The following is a 19,935-nucleotide window of genomic DNA, read 5'->3' as shown; positions in this document are numbered from 1 at the left end:
TAGATCCCTGGAATCTGGTGAGGTCCTAGAAAAAAATGAAAAATGTTTTAAAATGAAAGTAAAACCAAAAGAAAGACATAAGACACCTAGGATGTGACTTTTAATAACTCTTAAGAATGCAGACTCATTAGAGAAGCAATGCATGTAAAGAAATGGATGCTCTTAATTATTACATTTTCTTATTTACTGTGATTTCATGGTGATGCTGATGAAAATTTCCCCAAGCAGCAGAATATTTTGCTTAATAGTTTTTTTCCTTTGTCRACAAGGAAACAGAGAGGGATCACTGGCTGACAGAGTCTGATTGCAGGGATGCAACTCCTCTTGAATTGTTAATAATTAAAGTTCTGCTTAAATGTTTGTTCTTTCTTGTTACCATTGCAAGCCTTTTAAGGTGCAATGGACTCTCCAGCATCACATCTTGTTATGTCAAAACAGATAGTTATAACAGGGAAACCTTGGATATTGGTGAAAGTAGTGGATTAGCTTTCTCCTTAATACTTCCAATTAATTGCCCATGTTTTCTCTCAGATGAAAGATATGTTCTGAAGAGCAGTGTTGGAGATCATGCCTTCAAAAGTACTAAGGAAAGAGAGACAGCATAACTATAAGGAATGCAACAAGGAATCAAGTATCTTCCTTGCTTGAGTCCATCCAAATCCTGCTCACATTATGTGAGTGGCTATATTAAATCAATGAATTTTTTGTACCAGATAGGTAAGTATGATTTGTTCCCTGGCAACATTCAGATAGTTGGAGTAGAAGAACAAGAAGCCTTTACCCCCAGGAAAGGAAAATAAATAGAAAAGAAACTTCCCACCTTCTTTTATAAGTAGTCCTTTACAGGTCACTTTTGAAAAAGTTTGCATTTGTGGCATCAGTACTTGAACCTCCATTCTGTGCAATATGTGTGCATGTGTAGGCTAAAGCAAGGCTACTGAGTGCCTGACAAATGCAGAGACTAATTATGGCAGTGTGAAAGTAAAATAATGAGAGCTTGAGAATGTGACTGATAAGCATTTAGATAATGGACTAACAAGCAGGATGTCTGTAGTCCATCAAAGGGCTAATGAAGGTCTACATGTCCTCTGGTACTGCCTGAGGAGGATGTGCAGATGGAAAATATCTCAGAAATGGCTTTTAAGGGTATACACCATGTCCTAAATGCATGACGATGGTAATGATTGAATTCAGTGAGTGCTTAACCTATGGATAAAGTAATTACTCAATTAAAAAGTGCATGCTGGAAGCTGATAAGTAAGTGGGACATGCCTGAAAAAAAATTGTTTGCAAAGGAAGGTTGGTGCTTATGTCCCTTGAACAGTGGCTGCTGCAGCCTGGGCACCTGCGTGTGGAACTGGGCTGGCAACCTGCGGTGCTCCTTCGCTTCCATGTGCTAGAGAGGTGATGGGGGGAAGAAGGTTTGGGAGCRGTGCTGCTTGGCAGTGCATGAGCAGCTTCACTGCAGGCCCCGGAGATGGGGCCCRCAGCCAGAGGGACAGGCAGATCCCCCAAGCAACAGGCTACATCGAGAGCCTCAACTGCCTGGCAAGGCTCCCTTCTGAATTTAGGATGGTGCCTTGCTTCTATTGAACTCAGGACCACAACCTGCTGAGAACTAACATGGGTTAGGGAACTAACCCTATCACCTCCCGATCACCTCCCCACATTCGCCAGAGCAACACAGCAGGACTTTTGCTTGTAACAGCTCTGGGCACGTTGATGCCTCTATGATACTTTTAGCCTTTGTCAATCCTGTGACTTTTTTTGGTATAGATGCGCAGTCTGATCTTTTGGGCTGAGCCATTCGAGACAAAGAAATYGGGTCATTCAGCATTCTGGCAGGCTTAGAAAACAGCAGGAAAACAAAAGAACAAACAAGCAAATCCATGACCAAAAAAGATTAATAAAAAAAARAAAGACATTTTGGCCACTTGGTCATAAATAGTACTGTTCAATAGCACAAGAAATCTTGCAGACTGTGCAGGGAGACATAAAACCACTGAATTATGTATTAATATGTCATATAAAAGGAAAAAGTACTAAAGAAATACTGTAGGAAAAATAAATAAAACCACCATTAAAAGTGAACATGTCCCATTTGGTCAGTTATGCCAAACATAAAACAACAGAAAGTGCCATTTGGAAGTTAACAACACTTTTAATTTTACTACTGACTTTTCCATTATAAACCATCCAAAGGTGTGGTTAGCCCATAGGCTGAAGGATTGATTTTGTGTCTACATTCATCTAAATCAGTAGACTTTTAAAATATACATGTCTGTCTATCTGTATATGAGGGAGGCAGGAAGAAAGGGCTTAGAAAGCGGGAGATTTGTGATCTGGCTGATGTTAAATTGGAGCTGATCCTTCTCCAAGGGGCTCTTGGGTGCGAGGAGCGGGATCAGCGATGCACCGGCAGCAGTGCTGAGACCAGGGCTCCCCATCCGTCAGGTCTGCAGTGCTGGTGTGTGTGCACACATGGGAAAACCATGTCCAGGGTGAGGGAGGYGGCCCGTGCCGTGCAGAGACGGCACTGTTGAACTGTGTGAGCAGGGGTTGGTGCAGCCYGGCTTGGGTTGCAGGTTCAATTCCACCCCTTGCCTCAAATGTTCCCCACTTTAATGTGAAACGGCAGGTGCTGCTGGTCCTGGTGCTGTGGGACAAGCTCTGCGCAGCGCATGGGATGGGGAAAAAGGGTGGCCCACATTTGCACAGCTGGCTCTGCTTGGGCAGGATGCCGGGACCTCTAATTTACCTGCTGACCTGCCTCCCTCCAGAGGTTCTAGCTGCTTTCCCTTCCATGCAGCTGGAAGAGGCACTGCCACACCATGCATCCCTCAAGCCCAGGCTGTTCAAATCCCGAGGCTGCTCCTCTCCTGCACACAAACCTTGGGAGAAGGATTTTCTTACAAAGAGAAGGGAAGGGGAAGGGAAGGGAAGGGGAAGGGAAGGGAAAGGGAAGGGGAGAGAGAGAGAGATTTTGCTAGCAGGAAGTACAATGGCATGGAAACCACTGTGCTGCTGCTTCATTAAATGCACGAGCCTGCTAGAGCTGCATTGCAGATATTCTTTCATTGTACTTTGAAAAAACAGAATTCCCTTTGGTCAACTCCACCACAGTTTGTCGTCTTTTCATAGTCCAGCCACGGCAAAGGCACTAACATCTTTGTAGCAAGGTGAAAAGCAGCGACAGCTGTGGCTAAATCAGGTGTTGGGGCACCTGTGCTGGAGGTGCTGCTGCTTGTTCTTATTCCCCAGCTATGGTGTAGAAGAACCATCCTGTTTCCTCTGTTTAGAGGCCATAGATCAACACCAAATGGAGGCAGCGAGGCCTACCAAAGCTTATCTTCCTTCATGGGGATAAATGGGAAAACCTAGCACAGCTGTAAAATACATTGCAGTCTATGTGTCATCTCCCTATGTGGTGAAAATACAACTATCTTTACTTTGGCTTTTGACAGCAGCGTGTGAATTTGCAAGGCCTGATCTTCYAGGCTCCTTTCAGTGGAGCCTATCTCCAGCATTCAGACAGTGGTGTGTTTTTATGTGCTTTTGCTTTAATTTTAGAAGCTTGTAGCAGGGTTATTAAAAATGAAAATAGAAGGAAAGAAAGAGTAGAAAGCAAGTATGTAAATAATCACAATTAATCTGAAGGTCTAGCGGTCTGTCTTGCTTACAACTGTAATTTACCATATGCTCTACTACTTGYGTGAGACTCCCCAGCTCACGTGTTGTTAGTTTATGTAAGTGTGCAGACCTTTGGCAAATTTGTATTTTTATTATGTAGAAGCTAACATTTAGCTTTCTTGTTGTGAGTATGTTGTAGCATATGTTAGCGTTTATGTTGCACTGGAAATGAATCTCTTGACTAGAAAATATTCTGGCGATTTGTTGTTTTGACCTTTTTTATAATGATGGTTTGTCAATAGCGGAGGCAAAGCTGAGCGGGACAGGCCAGGTAAAGGCAAGTTGTTTGTGTGTGACACCCATGGTAGATTATTCCTTCTTGGTCCTCGAGGGGAAAATTATATCCAGGTACGATGCAGAAGGTCAAACTGTATTGTAAGGAAATGATTTCTCAAAAGTGGCTATAAAATGGGAAGGATTTTTTTTCTAGGTAGAGAACCACACCTTTTCTTTTTCTTTTTTTTCTTTTTTTGGTAATCTTCTATGTGTATTTTTAACTTTGAAATGTCTTTCAAAACAATTTTATTTTTAACTTTGTCATGGCAGTGTCTCTGTCATTTTCAGTGGGAAATATCTTTACATCATTGGTGTCTGTTTTCTCCAGGGCYTGCAGAGAGAAGCTCACAATATGCTATTACAGGACCAAGGCCAATAGATAACATGCTACGATTTCTCACCATTAATGAGAAACATATTAGTTCTAGCAGGATTTCAAAAGGTTTTCACAAAATTTGGGATCTAGTTTTGTTCCACAATGCTATGTAGTCAATATCAGAACTTCTTTRTGTTCCAACATAAATGGATTTGGATTAAGCTATGAGCTATCCCTAATAATTGGCATTATAGCAAAACGAAGAAGGAGATCTTCATGCTGGATATCTCCTGGACCCAAAGGTTATTGCATGTGGTTCCTGGACTGGGGAGATCAGCAGTGCAAGCACGAGCAGGTAGTGTCCAACCACCAGTTATGCTGTTGTGTGACTGCCATGGGAAGGATGGAGATGGTTTGGGCTGCCACACGTGGCACAGCACAGTTTCAGAACCCTAAAGTGCCAAAACAGACTGAACCTGCTAATATTAAGAGGTTGAGCTGCCACCATGAGCTATCTAAGAAGACAAGGCCTGTAAGAAGGGCTCACAGATTTAGGCTCACAGCTTTAAGGTCACAGCACACTTTGCTAGCTGCTGCTCCCTATATCTGCTTGGCTAAGTTCTGCCCTCATTTGCTCCCACCCATCATCCTTTTTCTTTTTTTCTTTTTTCTTTTTTYGGATAGCTCACTGAGGCTACTCCTTGCCTCGAAAAACCCTCTGTATGTAAGAGTGGGAGTGGTACATCTTTCTCTTTGGTTCCCATTAATTTTATTTTACAATCATTCCCATGTGCTCTGGGCCTGACCCTTGGCTTATTTTCGGAAATATTTGTGTTCTGTATTCACAGAAAGTCTAATTCGATTATCTACATTCCTGGGAGTTTGTATGATGTGTACAGGTCAGATTCAGTAATTATTTGTCTGTAAATTAATAGCTGTGGATTTTTATGGCCTCATGTGATATCTCAGGCAATGGTTCTTAATTCATGGTGAATAAAGGGCCTTTTTGCCAGCGTGGATGTTAGACCGTGCACCTGTAGAGCCATGAACATCACAGCTCCTGAGTTGAAATACAGACTGGGAAAAACCATGGAAATCATTTTAAGTTCAGAAATAAAGTCTCTTAGTATGACAGCCTGTATAGAAGCTTTTACTTTTTTTYCCCCATATAGATTTGCTTTCACCATGATACATACACATTTAAAATAGCTCTCTAGATTGAAAATAAAGGGAGATGTTGGGAAGTGAAATCACAATTACTGTTATGAGAATTATAAAATAAAAAAGTGTTAAAAAATACTTTTAACCTTGATATGACAATATTTACAAGAATGTATGTTTCCTGAGACTTTGCAAGCAATGTGTTCCAGGACCGCTGGTCATAATAAGAAGAGATGCTGATACTTAATGATTTATAGCACAGTGATGTTTCCATATAATCTTGATCTCGTTGTCTACTGCATACAGAACATGACCTGGACAAAAAGGAACCAAAACCTCCTTCAGTTATAAGGRAACTTGAATTGAGAAGTGTTTTAGAAATCAACAGGATATAAAAATGAGTCTCTCAACCAACAAGTGAAGATGTTTGGACATGAGGAGGGTATTTTCTACGAGCTTTAGGCTGTCACAAAGCTGGGTAAGCTGGTTTCTATAAAGCTCCCACTCCTGAGAAGCCTGTGAGAAAAGACACAGCCATAAACTGCTAACTGCCTGTTTCCATTTCTAGCAGTATTGTGTTTTTGTTTCTTTCTAGGCATTCACATTGTAGTATCATGTCACGTGACACTAGCAAGCAGAAATCTTGCTTCCAAGTGATTTGCCAAAAATGGGAATTCCTGAAACTAGAAAGCTTGAGGCTTGTTGACATGAAGTGCATTCAACACGAGTTGGAGTCACGTATCTTCCAGCTTTCTTGACCTGGGCAGAGGCCAGGGACTGCCTCTAGGCCTGAACTTATAGGAACATTTTTTGAGGCACAGTCTTTCTAGACTTATTTTCTGAGCTGAGATATATGGAGTTGCTCTTCTCCAACTTCTGCAGTCTAGTATTCTCCAGAAGAAGCTCTTTTATCTTGACTGCCAGAAGTGGGGTGACCTATGATAGAAGAGAATGACTTGTTATGTCCCTCTTCTGACMAAGGTTTTTTCCCTCACTCTGCTCCAATCTTTTCCATCCTTGGATAAAACTTTCTTTATAATTTTATAAAAATTGTAAAAAAGATTGTATATATATAAAATATATAAAAATGAAAAAAATGAGCCCATATTCCTTGATTCATGGCACAGAGACAGTTATTCCACATCTGCACCAGCATAGCTATGTTTTTCAGAAGAGCATGTCTATAAGCACATTTTGAAGAGATTTAGTAATTCTTGATAACCGCATTAACAAGCCAAACTGATAAACCTGTCTCTACTTCTATAGAAATAAACCACACTCGTAAGACAGACTTATGAGTTATTGCTTAACTTTGTTAAAGCTCTTCCATGTTTCTTTTTTTTTTTTCTGGCAAAATTCAACTTTCAATGGAGCACAATATGTATGAATTGGAACAGACTTTTCCTCCTTACTTTCTCAGCAAAACCAGTGCCCTGGCCTGATGTAGCTGGAACAGCTCTCTTTAACATCTTTAAGCCAGAGTGATCTGAAGATGACAAAGTGTTCGTGGCATCTCTTGTTTCTAGCTATTTTTCTCAATAACCAGGCTCTGGGGAAAAGTCTTCAGATCCTAAAACAAGCAGAGGAAAATCTCTCCCTTTGATCTGCGCTGTGGAAACTCCTCGCTGCTTGCTCCTTGCTTTTACTTGGAAGGGCCACACACTGGCCGWTGCTGGCTGTTTTGCCTGCAGCACYAGCACTCYGAATGGGCAAGGACCCATCTGCTGTACAAGCTGGGAGGAGGAATTTTTGTCTCCGTGATGGCACTTCAGTGGCTTGAGAAAAGAAAATGTGTATTTCCAGAATAGCCTGGAAAGATGCCTGGTCTGAAAAAAAAAAAAAAAAAAAAAAAAAGAAAATAAATAAATTAAATCTTTCTGATTCTTGTTTCTTCCCTTACAGGTAGAAAAAATGAGGGGTACATGTAGCTGATGCTTGATATTTTGCCCAGCAATGTCAGACATTAGCTGTTGTTTGATCTCAAGGAATGAGTAGAACTGCTGTAATCTGTCACACTTTAGGTAAAACCTCTTACTTTTGATTTTTTTTCTGATCCATCTAGACTTTTTCCCTAAACTTGTTACCATAAAGTCTTGATATTTATTTGGTTACGTGCCAGTTAAATACAGAATATATAACCATTTGGAAAGTTTTATGATGAAACACTTGCTTAACTTCTCAGTGAATATGTGCCATAAAAACAAATGAATCACTATAATATTTTACATCATGGTTGCACCTGGTATTTGCAATGCTGCGTTTGATAGGTACCTGTTTTTTTCCAGTTTGAATAAGATCTATATAAATAATTCTTTTTACAGACTTTTTTTTTTTTTTTTTTTTTTTTTTTTTTTTTTTTTTTTTTTTTTTTTTTGTAGTGCCTAGGGAAACTTCTTCAACTTTTCTGAAATTTCCCATAAATAGTTATTATTAATTCTTGCTCTTTAGACTGGTTGTTAGGAATTTGTATAACATGCTGGGTAGGTGAACTGAGAAATTTAATTCATTTTGATTCATGCTGATCAGATACACAGGTAACTTTCTATGACTAGATGTCTGATTTCAAAAAATATTGTTCATTAACATTCACTTTATATTTTTTATTTGATTAATGTTAATTTAAAACTAATAATAAGGAATATTTGCCTAAAACTCACTCTCTAGGTATCTCTAAAACTGAACATAGCCTGCCAGAAGTGTAATGAAGAGTAAGCATATACATTTTTGAAATTTTGGAGTTATTTGCATACCAGTGGGTTTTAAAGAGAAGAAATCCAAGTCCAAGTATCGTTTTCTTTTTGTTGTTTGAGGCCATATGCCTGTTATGACAGAGTAAAGCAAGACTGCCTTTCAGCCCGTTTTTTTTTTCACCGGGTAGCCGTTCCTTATCCAGGATAGCCAGTAGCAGGACGGGTGCTTCCAGAAAGTGCACAAGGAAAGGTTTCTAGATCTGATCACACTGGTAGCAGCCTGCCTGCTCTGTAAGTCTGAAGGGCTCGTGATGTGCCAGGCAGCTCCCTGCACCGCTGCTCCTTGCTGCCTAGGGAGCTCCTTTCATGTTACTTCTCTCCTTATTCATCTAAYGAGAGGCACGGCCAAAGCACATCGTTAAAATCTGTGATGCACTTGCAATGCTTCCATAAAGGAAAAGATGCCAGTGCGTAACAATATCTTACCACAAATAATCACCTACACCTGTGTCACCTTGACATGTATCGCAAGCCTCAGCACGCTGCTCACACTAGCGCTTCTAATATTTCCTGGTGGCAGGGAATATAGTGAGAGTGTAGCCTTTAGGAATGGGTTGAGGATGGAAGACTCTATGGACCAAACGGAGCTGTGATGTAGATGAAACTCCTTTGGAAGGAGCACTCTGTATCTTTAGTGATTTTGCTCCAGCAGTGAGCAGTGAGCTTGTTCCTCCATCCTTAGTTCATGAGATCACCTTCTTCTTATTCTCTCTTTCCTCCTCCTTTACGTCTTAATTTGATGCTGTCATGATTTAAGCCRGTAGTGTAATCTTCAAGGCACGAAAATCTATATACCCATCATTATCCCCCTCTGAACCCTGGGATGTGAGATTTCAAGATACTTTTTTTGCCTATACATTTATCATACAGTTTTCCTAAAGGAAACGTGCTCTTCCATTGATTGAAGCTGGCCGTACTTCAAAGCATGGCCCACCATCCCACTCTCTTATTTCATGTGGTTCACGAAGGCACCTGGGTGGAAGCAGGGGCAGGAATCCGAGCCCTTTGCGGTTTTCTTTCTCTTCCTTTGGACTATATTACAGAGCTAACCCTTTTATGATCCTCGTAGAAACTAAAGTACATACATTTAACATGTTAGCCACCAGTGGGAACTTGAGGTTCAGAATAAACAGGAAGTATTCTATAGGAAAAAGTAAGAACTTGTGGTAGCTTGTTACTGTATCTGACTGATCTTTGTCAGCCTTGTGGCAACCCCATAGGRACATCTGATTGCAGTTAGTTTATCTATTGATTCAGTCTTTGGGTCATTAATCAGAATTCAGTGGTATGTTACAGGTGTGAAAATGCATACATAAAAACTAGGGATGCTTCGGATTGCTAGAGGAAGGATGAGCTGAATATGGTCCTAAGAACTAAGCCCATTTTTGCCCCTTTCTGAACTTTGAAACAGGAGTGAAAGTTTTTGAAAATATCTTTTGGTTCCTTTCTCTTATCTTTGCTTCTTTGCACAGGGGAGTTCTAGGACAGGCTAAGCATAAAAACAAAAAACAAAAAACAAAAAACAAAAAACAAAAAACAAAAAACAGAAAACAAAAAAACAAAAAAAAAAAAGAGGGAGAGAGAGAAAGGGAGAGAAATTATTTTTTAAAATTTTCCAGTCCAATCTGAAATCTTTCTTTCCTGGTCACCTCCCTCTTCCGGCAAAGTCCTGCCTCCCAGAGCTTGTAAGGCACTGGAGCCTGAAATTAGCTATGTGATCTTATTACTTCAAGCCAGTGTGCTTTTTCCAACACATTCATATATTGGTAGTTACTCTTGTTCTTTATAATTTAACTTTGGACGTAACATAATCTTGCTGATGCTTGTGTCTATTTTTTTTTTTCTATAAACATGAACCACAATGTCTAGAGGATGGAATAAAAGTTACTATAGTGTAAGGACCAGACACAAATATGTTRTACAAGCTCTTAATACCTTCTAATGTCTGTTAAAAATGGTTAAAAAAAAAAACACCCAAATGACAGGAAAATGTAARTCTGACAAAATTAGGATCTTGTTAGAAATAAATTTTCACAGAAATATTTTTTCTGTGTGGAACCCCTAACAAAAATGAACATTTATACCTCATTTCCTCCCTTATCAGTGTGCTTTAGCAATATTTTTTTCTTTAGTAGAAAGTAATTTTGCATTGTGGAAAATAAACTGTAGTCAGTATTTTAGAGAGTTTTTTGGAAAAGTTTCTAATGAAAAAATAATTCAAGAAAATGTTTCTTCCCACTTCCAATTCCTTTTGACTAATTTATGTTTGATTTGAAAATATCCCAGTAAAAGAAATTATGATTACATAGACAGTATGATAGAGAATTTCAGAAGTAAAATGTCAGAGAACTGATTAATAGTATAAAAGATATTGCTGAATTCTAAATAGTTCCCAGATGTGCTATAATTCTATTTATATTATACCTAAGATATGTACCAATTTTACTAGCAGCAGCAAGACTCAAAATTAAGTATATAGTAACGTATTGCAAGTTGGAATTTGTTACTAGAAAAGGAATAATTAGATGAGTAAAAAAATGGACTGTGCATGAGCTTTTTACCAGTCAAGGTGTTTAAATTGCACATATTGTTCTTTATCTCATCATAACAAACTGTTCACAGAATGTATATTCTGTAGTCTGCCACTGAAATATGGATTCAATATCACATCATCATTAACATGCTCAACATCCATAATTAAATAGTTTTGGCACACTTTCCAGTTTGTGCCTGTGAGCAGAACAGGATGTGATTTGAGGATTTAATATGTCCTCCTATGTGTTTAAAAGAAGATGTGAAGAAGGTGGAGAACTTAGGTGAAGAGTTTGGTGTTTTGTTGAACTCCTCTCATTGTTTGAATTAACATACCTTGGAATGTAATTGAAACTGAAATTTTGGTGCATGATTATATGGCATTGGTAATAATTTTATATTTGAGCTTAATTTAGCTGTAGGTCTCATTGTCTGAAAGATTTAAGAGTAACATTTTAAATTAGAGTCCCAACTATGCATTTAATTTAGATTTAATAAGACAGTTATTTGTTCTAGTAATAAAAAGCCCCATTGCATATTAAAAAACATATTAATTGCGGATTGACACAGATGTAGTAGGTTTAAAAATCTTTAATGAAAGCATTTTAAAGCATCAGTTGGCATTTATTATTACTGTAAATATATTAAGAGCTTTAATATAAGCACCTATTTCTAAATCTAGCAGATTTTGTCCAATTGGGAACAGAATACTCTTGATGCTATAATTTTTCTTTAGGAGAGCTCATCTCAACTCGGATTTGTTGTACATTGTTCAAATTGTGGTGTTTCTTACTCCCATTTATTCCTATAGATGCCGTCACTGGAGACACGCAGTCGCTGTCCTGGTCTGTTAAAGGAACTTKGTAACTGTGCATTGACTGTGAAGATCACACACATTGTATGACACTTCCTTGCAGAATGAATTATTTCAGAACAGGTATTTCAATCATTTCTGCAGACTGTGGTAGATTCACTACCACTCCGGTTATATCTGCATGCACGTAGCGGTTGAATCACTTGACTGGTCTGGCAGTATACAAAAATTTACCACAATTTTCTAGTGTTGTACAGATCAGCCTGGGCTACTCTACTGCCTCATTTCATCAGGATCCTCTAGACTTTTTGTGGATAAGATAATTAATCTTAGGGATAACTCTYAGTGACATAGCCTGTAATTTTCCCTGTAGTATCTCCAGGAGAAGATCTCTGGCTATGCTAACTCACAAACAAAGCTGAGCATTGGGTGAAATCTTTCACAGAATGCAAAACTGATGTCCTATGACTCCATTCTCTGCTTTTTGGCAAGGCAGGTTTATGATCAACTTGGCACGAGATTGTCTGACAAACCTGGCTTCTAAAGTCTTCTCACTGAGGGATATCTTATTTTGATGTCTGCTGGAAAGAGCGAAGGAAGGAAGGAAAGGAAAGACCAAAGGAAGGAAGGAAAGGAAAGACCAAATCTTCTCCAGAGTTGTGTCTGCCTCTAAATGAGATTAGTGGGTTTATGCTTACAAGCAGTCAAGCTAGGTTTTCTAGGGCTTTGAGATAGTGAGGAAATTAATATAACAGGATTTCCAAATATTGAAGGCAAGTGCACTTTTGTAGCTTAAAAAAAATTCTGTGGCATATTTTCATATCAAAAGAACCATAATTTGTCTGTGTAGCAGGGAAACTTACAGACGATCATAGTCTTTGCCCATCTCCCCATCTACATGGCCCCATAAAAATTGACTCCAGAAATCTTTAAACAAGTTCTGTAATTGTGTTTCTTTACATTTGTCATTCCTTTCTCTTATTTTAGAACTCATACTTTAAAAGAGGAAAGATTTAAAGGAAGCTTGGTGACAAGAGAGGTGAGGTGAAATAGGATGCCTTTATATAGAGGGTGGAGAAAAACAGTGTTTACACAGCAGGATATTCATCAGATATTCAGTTTCAGAATACTCATACGTCTTTCCTCTGAAGGATCAAGTTTTATTAGAAGGATTGGAAGGGATGAAGACAATGTGTTTTTTTGTATGTGAATATGTGCAATTTTGTTCATTGCTCTTTTTTGGAGGAATTGGCAGTGGGCATGAAGGCTGATGTGCTTTGCCAGCACAGCAATCTTTTACTCTGCTGCTTACAGCTTTCAGGAAGGTAAGAAAAGAGTAGACCAAGAGGCTGTGTTGCTCTGCGACTACAGCCAAGCTTGCCTCTGCTTTCTGTCTTGCAGAGAGTTGAGTATCCTCCTGCCCCTGCTGTTCAGTTAATATCTCAGCTACAGCCTCGCCTATTCTATTTTTCATCCTGCCAATAAATTGTGAGCCAATTTCAGGAAGGCATCAAGTTTGATCTGAAGATGGTAGCATTCCCCAGTGCATTACAAGGCGCGGGGCAAGCAGTAGGCATGATCTTGCCTTGAGGGTTGCAATGCAGCCTTGTAGTAGAACCTAGTAGGGATGTATTATTATAAATCCTTATCATGTTTATTTCACTTTTCATTCACATTCCTTCCAATCTTTTGATTTTTAGCCTCAGGGCAGAGTCAGCTATATATCCAAAGATGCAACTTTACATTGAATTAATGTGTATCTCTTTGCCAGTTAAGAAGTTAACAAAAAAGGAGTAGGTGTCACTATTTTGCTTATGGTGGGAATTTGACAACGCACTGAACCAAGCACAACACACTTCTAGAATCTTAACTAGTTTGATTGCACCATCGACACTGTTATTTCGACAGCCCTGCTCTCCGGCATCTGGCATAATTGGAAGCAGCAGCCAGCAGGTATCAGATGTCAGTATGAATTGTCTCCTGCTGCGTGAGCACTGACTATGAAATTGATTTGCTGTCTTTTTTTTACGCAGTTTTGTAATGAAACTAACGTAAAGTCCCAAACATACAAATTCCATACTTGTGTACAAGCAGTTAAAAATAAGATATATATATGTATATAGCATTAGCAAGGGGAAAATATATCAACTGGAAAGCAGTATGGCACCAGCAGGCCCTATTTCCTCACAGGCAGTTTTGGTGGCAATTCTTGTGTTTCTGAAGAAAAAGAGCTACACCAATACCTGGAAAACATCTTTTGGGGGTACTTGTAAGGATCAAAAGCATAAAATATGAGAATAAAGAACTGTTCAGCGAGAGACTTTATATCTCTCTTATTTTAATAGCTGGGGATAATAATGAGAGAGTCTGTGGAAAACAAGCCTCCAACTTGGGATAAATTTTTACCTTGTTTGTCATCAGGATGATCAATTCCTAACACTAAAAAACAGTCCTGAGTGAGGTCAATTTTCATTGACTTAATATAGCCAAGAAGCTGCCTGAGAAAACCTCTGAAAAAAAATGACTTACAGTGCCTTCAAGATGCTGTCATATAGAATAGTTTCATGTAGGCCAATGAAGATARCATCTGTGGACCTAGGATATTGCCTGTTGATGTGAGGAACTGTAAGAAAAGACTGGATTGGTGTAAACATGACACTATGATCCCAAATTTTAAGAAAAGCCTTTGAGAGTTCTTTAAGGACTGTTGACTTCTAGGTAATGATAGTAAACACCATGGAGGCAAGTTGTCATTGGCACAGAACTGACATCTATTCTTAAGCAAGTTTAAAACTGGGTATGAAAAAAAGCCCAGTGTTTATGGCCCTCTTCCTCCAGCTTGAGGCTATACTTGGCTTTGATACAAGAAGTCTTAATCAGTTCATTCTGAAATGGAATTATTTAAGCATTTTTCTAGGAACTAGTTGCAAGAAGTTGCCTTCCTAAGAAGTAAGTGTCAAAAAAAAAAAAAAAAAAAAAAAAAAAAAACCTTTAAAAAAGTCAACCTGAGATTTAATTCCTAAACTTAACCTCCTTTTGCCAAGTGCAATGGGGAAAAACACTCAAAACATCTGGTTGAGTGGGACTGAAATCCAGTGTTTTGTTTTCACTCTGACACTCAGTTGCATAGCAATGAGGGGGAGCATATGATACAATAATCTATATATAGAATAGGTGGGGCCAATCGGACCTTTGACTGGAGGCCAATTTGTCTGGTATTCTAATCTTGGTGTTGACACAAATCCAAACTTTGGTAAGTCACTTAAAGCTTTTGCAAGAATTTCAGAACTTCTGTTGATTAAGAACTGATTTGCAACTGTTTTGGGATTCATAGTTGTCAAAACATGATCCGACAGGCCATGCCATATAAAGCCAGAGCATGGGTGCCCAGCACAACCGGGAATCTGCTCCTGCAGGATAAGCAGAAGATCACTTATAGGGAGCTGGCCACTCTTCCTAGAGGGCAGTTTCCCACAGCAGCACTGTCTCTCCTGCAGCAGCAATGAACTTGATTTCTGTCTGATCACAGAGAGAGATGGAGGTCAGTCATTCAAGCAGCTTGTCCCCATGAAAGGGAACAGCAGGCAATAGTGCTTTGGCTTGGTGCTTGGTGTGATGGATGGACTATTGGCCTTCCTGGGTCACCTGCTATCCTATGTAATAATCTGTTTTTCCTATATCCGCAGTTCAACATGATTTTCAACCTAAGTTCTATAACAAGAATACAACCAGATGCTTACCCAGTCCAAAAGACTTTGGACCTTTTCCATGGAAGCTTTTTTCAATAGCTTYTAGTCTTATGAAAGCATAACCTCGAGGATAAGTTGTAATTCCACCTGGAAGAGGATGCTGGTGGTTATACTGGCATTCTCTGCAGCTCACTGACAAGAGACATGCGATAGAAGGAAATTCTCCCACCTCCATGCTGAAGCACTGGAATAGAGTAGGCTTGCTCAAATGCAGGACTCTGATGGTTTAGCCAGTGCCATTTGCCATTTTGTTCTTCGCCTCTTTTCTTGGGAAGCTTTCTTACGCTGYGCAGGCGGCCAGCAGTGTATGGTGGAGGAGACCTCACAGCACTTTTATTCCTGCAACTGCAGAAATTATTTGTTGCGCTAAGGAAGTTGCAACCTACCCCTCTGGCTGTCGTTGAAATCAGGATAGGAATAGGCACATGACCTAACACCATTTCCTGTCCCATGTTAAGGATGAAAAGTCTTCATTGTTTATTTAAAGGAAACTTTTATTGGAGTGATGGAATATTTCATATTGATGCATCTAATAGTAGAAGAAGCAGGATTCCTATATGAATGAAAGACAAACTTGAATAAATTAAACAGTCTTCTGTTATCAGATTATTTTATAATGCATTTAACAGATTCTTCCAAGCTATGTCCTTCCAGCCTATTTCCTTCCCTTGATTGTTGTTCTGTGAAGGCAAGTGAATAGTAATATCAGGATTGCAGTAATAATAGTTTTGCAGCTTCTCTAAGACTGTTCCCAAATTTCCCCATAACATATTGCTACCATTTTACAGTTCTTACTTCCTTATTCCATTAGACCCCTCAAGGAGATTCAATAACTCCCTCAATGGTGTTTTTCGATTAAAGTTGATTCCAGTTAAATATCGAAATCCAGTATGGTAGGTAGGTGTAAGACACTCCCAGAGGTGGCCCAGGAGGATCCTAGTGAATCTTTCTTCCAGTCTATCAGGTGACTATTCAGTAGTTTTTGCTCTTTTCTCCTGATTTATTTCTCTAAAAAAGAATAGACCAGTTTAGCTTGTTCAGCCTTCTATTCTTAGATCTTTTTAAAGAGAAATTTCAGTGGGATTAAGTGAGCAGCATGGTTAAATTGCTGTCTGATTCTTCCTGAAAACTTACCCTTCAGCTATTGTTGTAGTAGCTGTAAAACTTTTGCAACTGCATGAATTTTTGAATGTTTTACTGTTCCCTTTAGAGCAAAATTTGCAGCATGCACATTTGATGTCAAGTTCCTCTTGTGATCATTTGTTTTTTTGTGACATGAATATGACACAGAAGGACATGAGAACCAGGCTGTCGACTCAGTCTCTCAGTGCCCTTTTGTTTATGCCTGTGACCTGGTCACATAGTACAAAGAGTTTCCTGCTGAACTACATGCAGCTGCCTGGCTGAAAAGCATGTGAGAGAGCTTTATTTGTCCCTCTTGCAGCCTGAGATCTTCTTGGAAGCGGCTCCCAGATCCCTGCCGGCATTGTGGTCTATGATATCACCACACAGCCTTCCCAAGGATCCTGGCCTGTCTGGAATCCGCGGTCAGGGATCGGCAGTGCATTACCGCATGTATTTCAGTATACCGCTCCAAATAAGCTATCCCAATAAGGCTTAGGGCTTTCTGGAACTTYGCAGCAGCACCACTAATTTTTTGTAAAGAAAACAAATGCAAAGGAAGTATTGTGAACATAAACTGAGGCTTGACTAGTTTGTGTCTTTGTTTTATTAATGCATTTCTTGTTCTTCTTTGAAGTCTTTCTGTGAATGGTTTATGCTGTTATGAAACTAACTCAAGTCTATTTTCTTTTTCCTTTCTTTCTTTTTTTTTTTTTTTCCTGGTATTAAGTATCTAAAGATATACTGTGATCCACATGCTTCCCAAGATGGCTGTATCACATTGCATCCCACTCACAGCATAGTAGACATAAAAAGTGTGGTCAGAAGGGAGAGGAAATGCAAATGGTCATGCAAAGATCAGCAATTTTGGGGCTTTGGAAGGATTTTGCAAACAAGAAAAATGCAGCATTGCTGTGCAGCTGCCCAGTGTCTCTCTCAGGTGCCAAAATGGGAAAATTSGTGCAGTTGTGTCATACTTGGTCTGTGAAGAGTCACATTTCCTTTGATTAGATCTCTACTATAAGATGTCTGAAAGGCCCTCACCATGTTAGGTGAGCAAGATCACAGTCCCTAGTATAAACAGCCTGTGAACTCCCAGAACATGAGACTAGGTAGAAAACCAGAGAGACGACAACCTAGAAATTAGAACATGCTGGACACTGATTTCCTGATACTTTTTTACAAGATGCTTGCTTATATGGCTCATTTTGCACTCATATTTTTAATGGATCAGCTAAACAGGAACAATACAGAGCTCTTAGAGTTATAATAGCAGTTGGAATAAAATTTCTCTTTTAACTTAAAGTAGCTTTTGGGCTAAACTAGTCATCCTGTACACTAACAGATGGGATGCAGGCAAGCTTAGGTTGGATGCTTGTAAAAAAAATGAGTTATAAGGTGGTTTTCCCTGCCAAGGTCTAGCTTTTCAGAAGTCTTTTTGGCATAAGACCTTTTAGTCTTAAGCGATATAAATCTCTCCTCTGATTTGCTTGCAGATAAAGTAAGGTTATACTAACCACCCCAAATTTTGTGTATTATTATTTGTCTAATAGCTAACTCAAACATGCACGATAGCTTATAAATAAATAAAACTTAATAATCAAATAATCTACAATTTATCAATATACAGATATAATATTCCTGTATGTCTAATTTTCTCACAAATCTATTTTTTCTTCACTAGGGAGTTTAGGATTTGCACCTCATATTTGCCCAAGAGGATGTACCACTTCCTTTACTGTCTGCTGAGGTGAGGAACATCGCTCTCTTGTCTTCAGTTTTCTAACATCCTTATTTCTGTGCTAGCTAGAAGTCACATGAGAAAGCAATATTAGGAAACCATTTGGTGTATTTTTAGCTGCTTTCAGGCTGAAGTAGCAATGAGGAGGGAGGAGTGCCAGCCACATGTGACCTACCAGCTGTCAGTGGCCCACATTTTGGAAATCATTGATTCAAGTGACTGGCAATAGGTAATGGAAAGTTTTGCTTTTAGCTCGCTGTGTTGAATTCGCCCAAATTAAACATGATAGGAAGGCTGTCTTCGTTATAAACAGCTTACAGCATGTTAATGGTCTTCATTTAGTTTCTTTGCCTTTGCTTGTTAATGACAGAGAGATATTTTAATTGGAAGTGAGTTCCTTTTGTGCTGCTCTAGCTACAGGAACAGCTGATACAGTGCTGTTAGGGTAGAAATGCTGGGTGGCTGATCTCTGCTTCTTCCTMACTCTCGGGTGCTTGGTTGTACCGTGGTAGGTCCTGTAGAGTTAATTCTTGCACAGCATGGAGTGAGGAAAGCAACAAGAACTTCTAGCTCCCTAAATCTCACTGTGACAGCCATGTAACAAAAAGTCAAATTAACTGGGAGCAAAGGCAAGTGAATCTTTCTTTTTCTGCAGGCCGCTGTCATGCACGACTGTTGGCAATGACTTCCAGCTCACCTCCTTCCCCATCTTCTTAATCTGTGAGTATTTTAGAGTCAATAACTCCTTGTCATACGGCACYGATTGCTATATATGCATCAAAGGCAGCAGATTGCTAGAAGTTTGCATGCTTCTGGGGTTATTTAACTGTACATGTGAGTGGATCTCACATTCCTTGCACGTCACCCAGCTGCCCCAGTTTCAGCCATACTCTCCAAATCATGACTTCAGCCTACTTTATCACAACCCCAGCTACCCCAGGTCAGATCCCCGGAGGTAGACTGTCTCTGATCATAGCAGGTACCTGCAGGAGGATCTTTCCAGGAGCCAAGCTCTGCTTGGAGGAACCAAGGAAGCAGCCAGAGCAGCCTCGGTGGGCACCCTGCAGGGGCCAACCAGTCCCGAGGTTAGATTTGCATCTCCTCAGTTCTGTATTTACCTTATTCTGTATTGCCTTCTCCAGAAGGTACCAGATACCAAGTGGTTGCTGTGATAAATGTTGAGGATTTRAATTCTTTTGTGGTTTGACTGGAGCTCTAGGTTACAAAGAAATGCCTCAGCAATAATGATTTCATCCATAGGAGAGTTTTTACTGTATTTTTTGGGGAGATTCATTTTGTAAATTTCTCAAGTGAAGGCAAATATTTAGTATTTAGATGGCAAATTCATGTTGCATCATTGATTTCAAGAAAATSTGACTCTGTGTATGGGTTTTGGACTGTTCACCTTTAAGCAGAAGGAGTTTTTTTGAAGAAGTGTGAAATAGCCAGCTCATCTCTGTGAGATGTGTTCTGCTCAATGAAAACACCTTTCCAGAGATGGGGATATGAACTCCYTCATTCATCTCATGCATCGTCATCTCCTTTCCTGAGCCCACACCAGCTTCTGCAGCACTCTTTGGATGAAGTACTTTTCAATCTTTAGCACCTCAAATTTTGTTCAAGCTCCCAGAAAACTGCCTAGCTCACGTTGGAGGGGTAGTCACAGCCTTCACTAGGTAGGATTCTGAGCAAGGTCCTGTTCAGGATGGGGAAGGGTCAGCAAAGGTGAAGCATTGCTGTGCCTTCCCCCACCTGGGTCCCCGGAGTGACAAAGTTAATGGCAG

At 39.6% G+C, this 19,935-nt stretch overlaps 2 long non-coding RNA genes across 2 annotated transcripts; both read left to right on the top strand.

Annotated features, from left to right (window-relative positions):
• Positions 1-5,754: 5,754 nt before the first annotated feature.
• On the top strand, positions 5,755-6,417 carry LOC112951982. The gene is made up of 2 exons (XR_003250309.1): positions 5,755-5,921; positions 6,039-6,417. It is a non-coding gene; the product is annotated as an uncharacterized LOC112951982 (long non-coding RNA).
• Positions 6,418-7,383: 966 nt separating this feature from the next.
• Positions 7,384-18,128, top strand: LOC112951971. The gene is made up of 3 exons (XR_003250308.1): positions 7,384-7,464; positions 11,537-11,662; positions 18,095-18,128. It is a non-coding gene; the product is annotated as an uncharacterized LOC112951971 (long non-coding RNA).
• The last annotated feature ends 1,807 nt before the right edge of the window (positions 18,129-19,935 follow it).

This window comes from Nothoprocta perdicaria, unplaced genomic scaffold, assembly GCF_003342845.1.
Source record: "Nothoprocta perdicaria isolate Ctin4 unplaced genomic scaffold, notPer1 scaffold_38, whole genome shotgun sequence".
NCBI lineage: Eukaryota > Metazoa > Chordata > Aves > Tinamiformes > Tinamidae > Nothoprocta > Nothoprocta perdicaria.
This window is presented reverse-complemented; position numbering and strand designations above follow the sequence as displayed.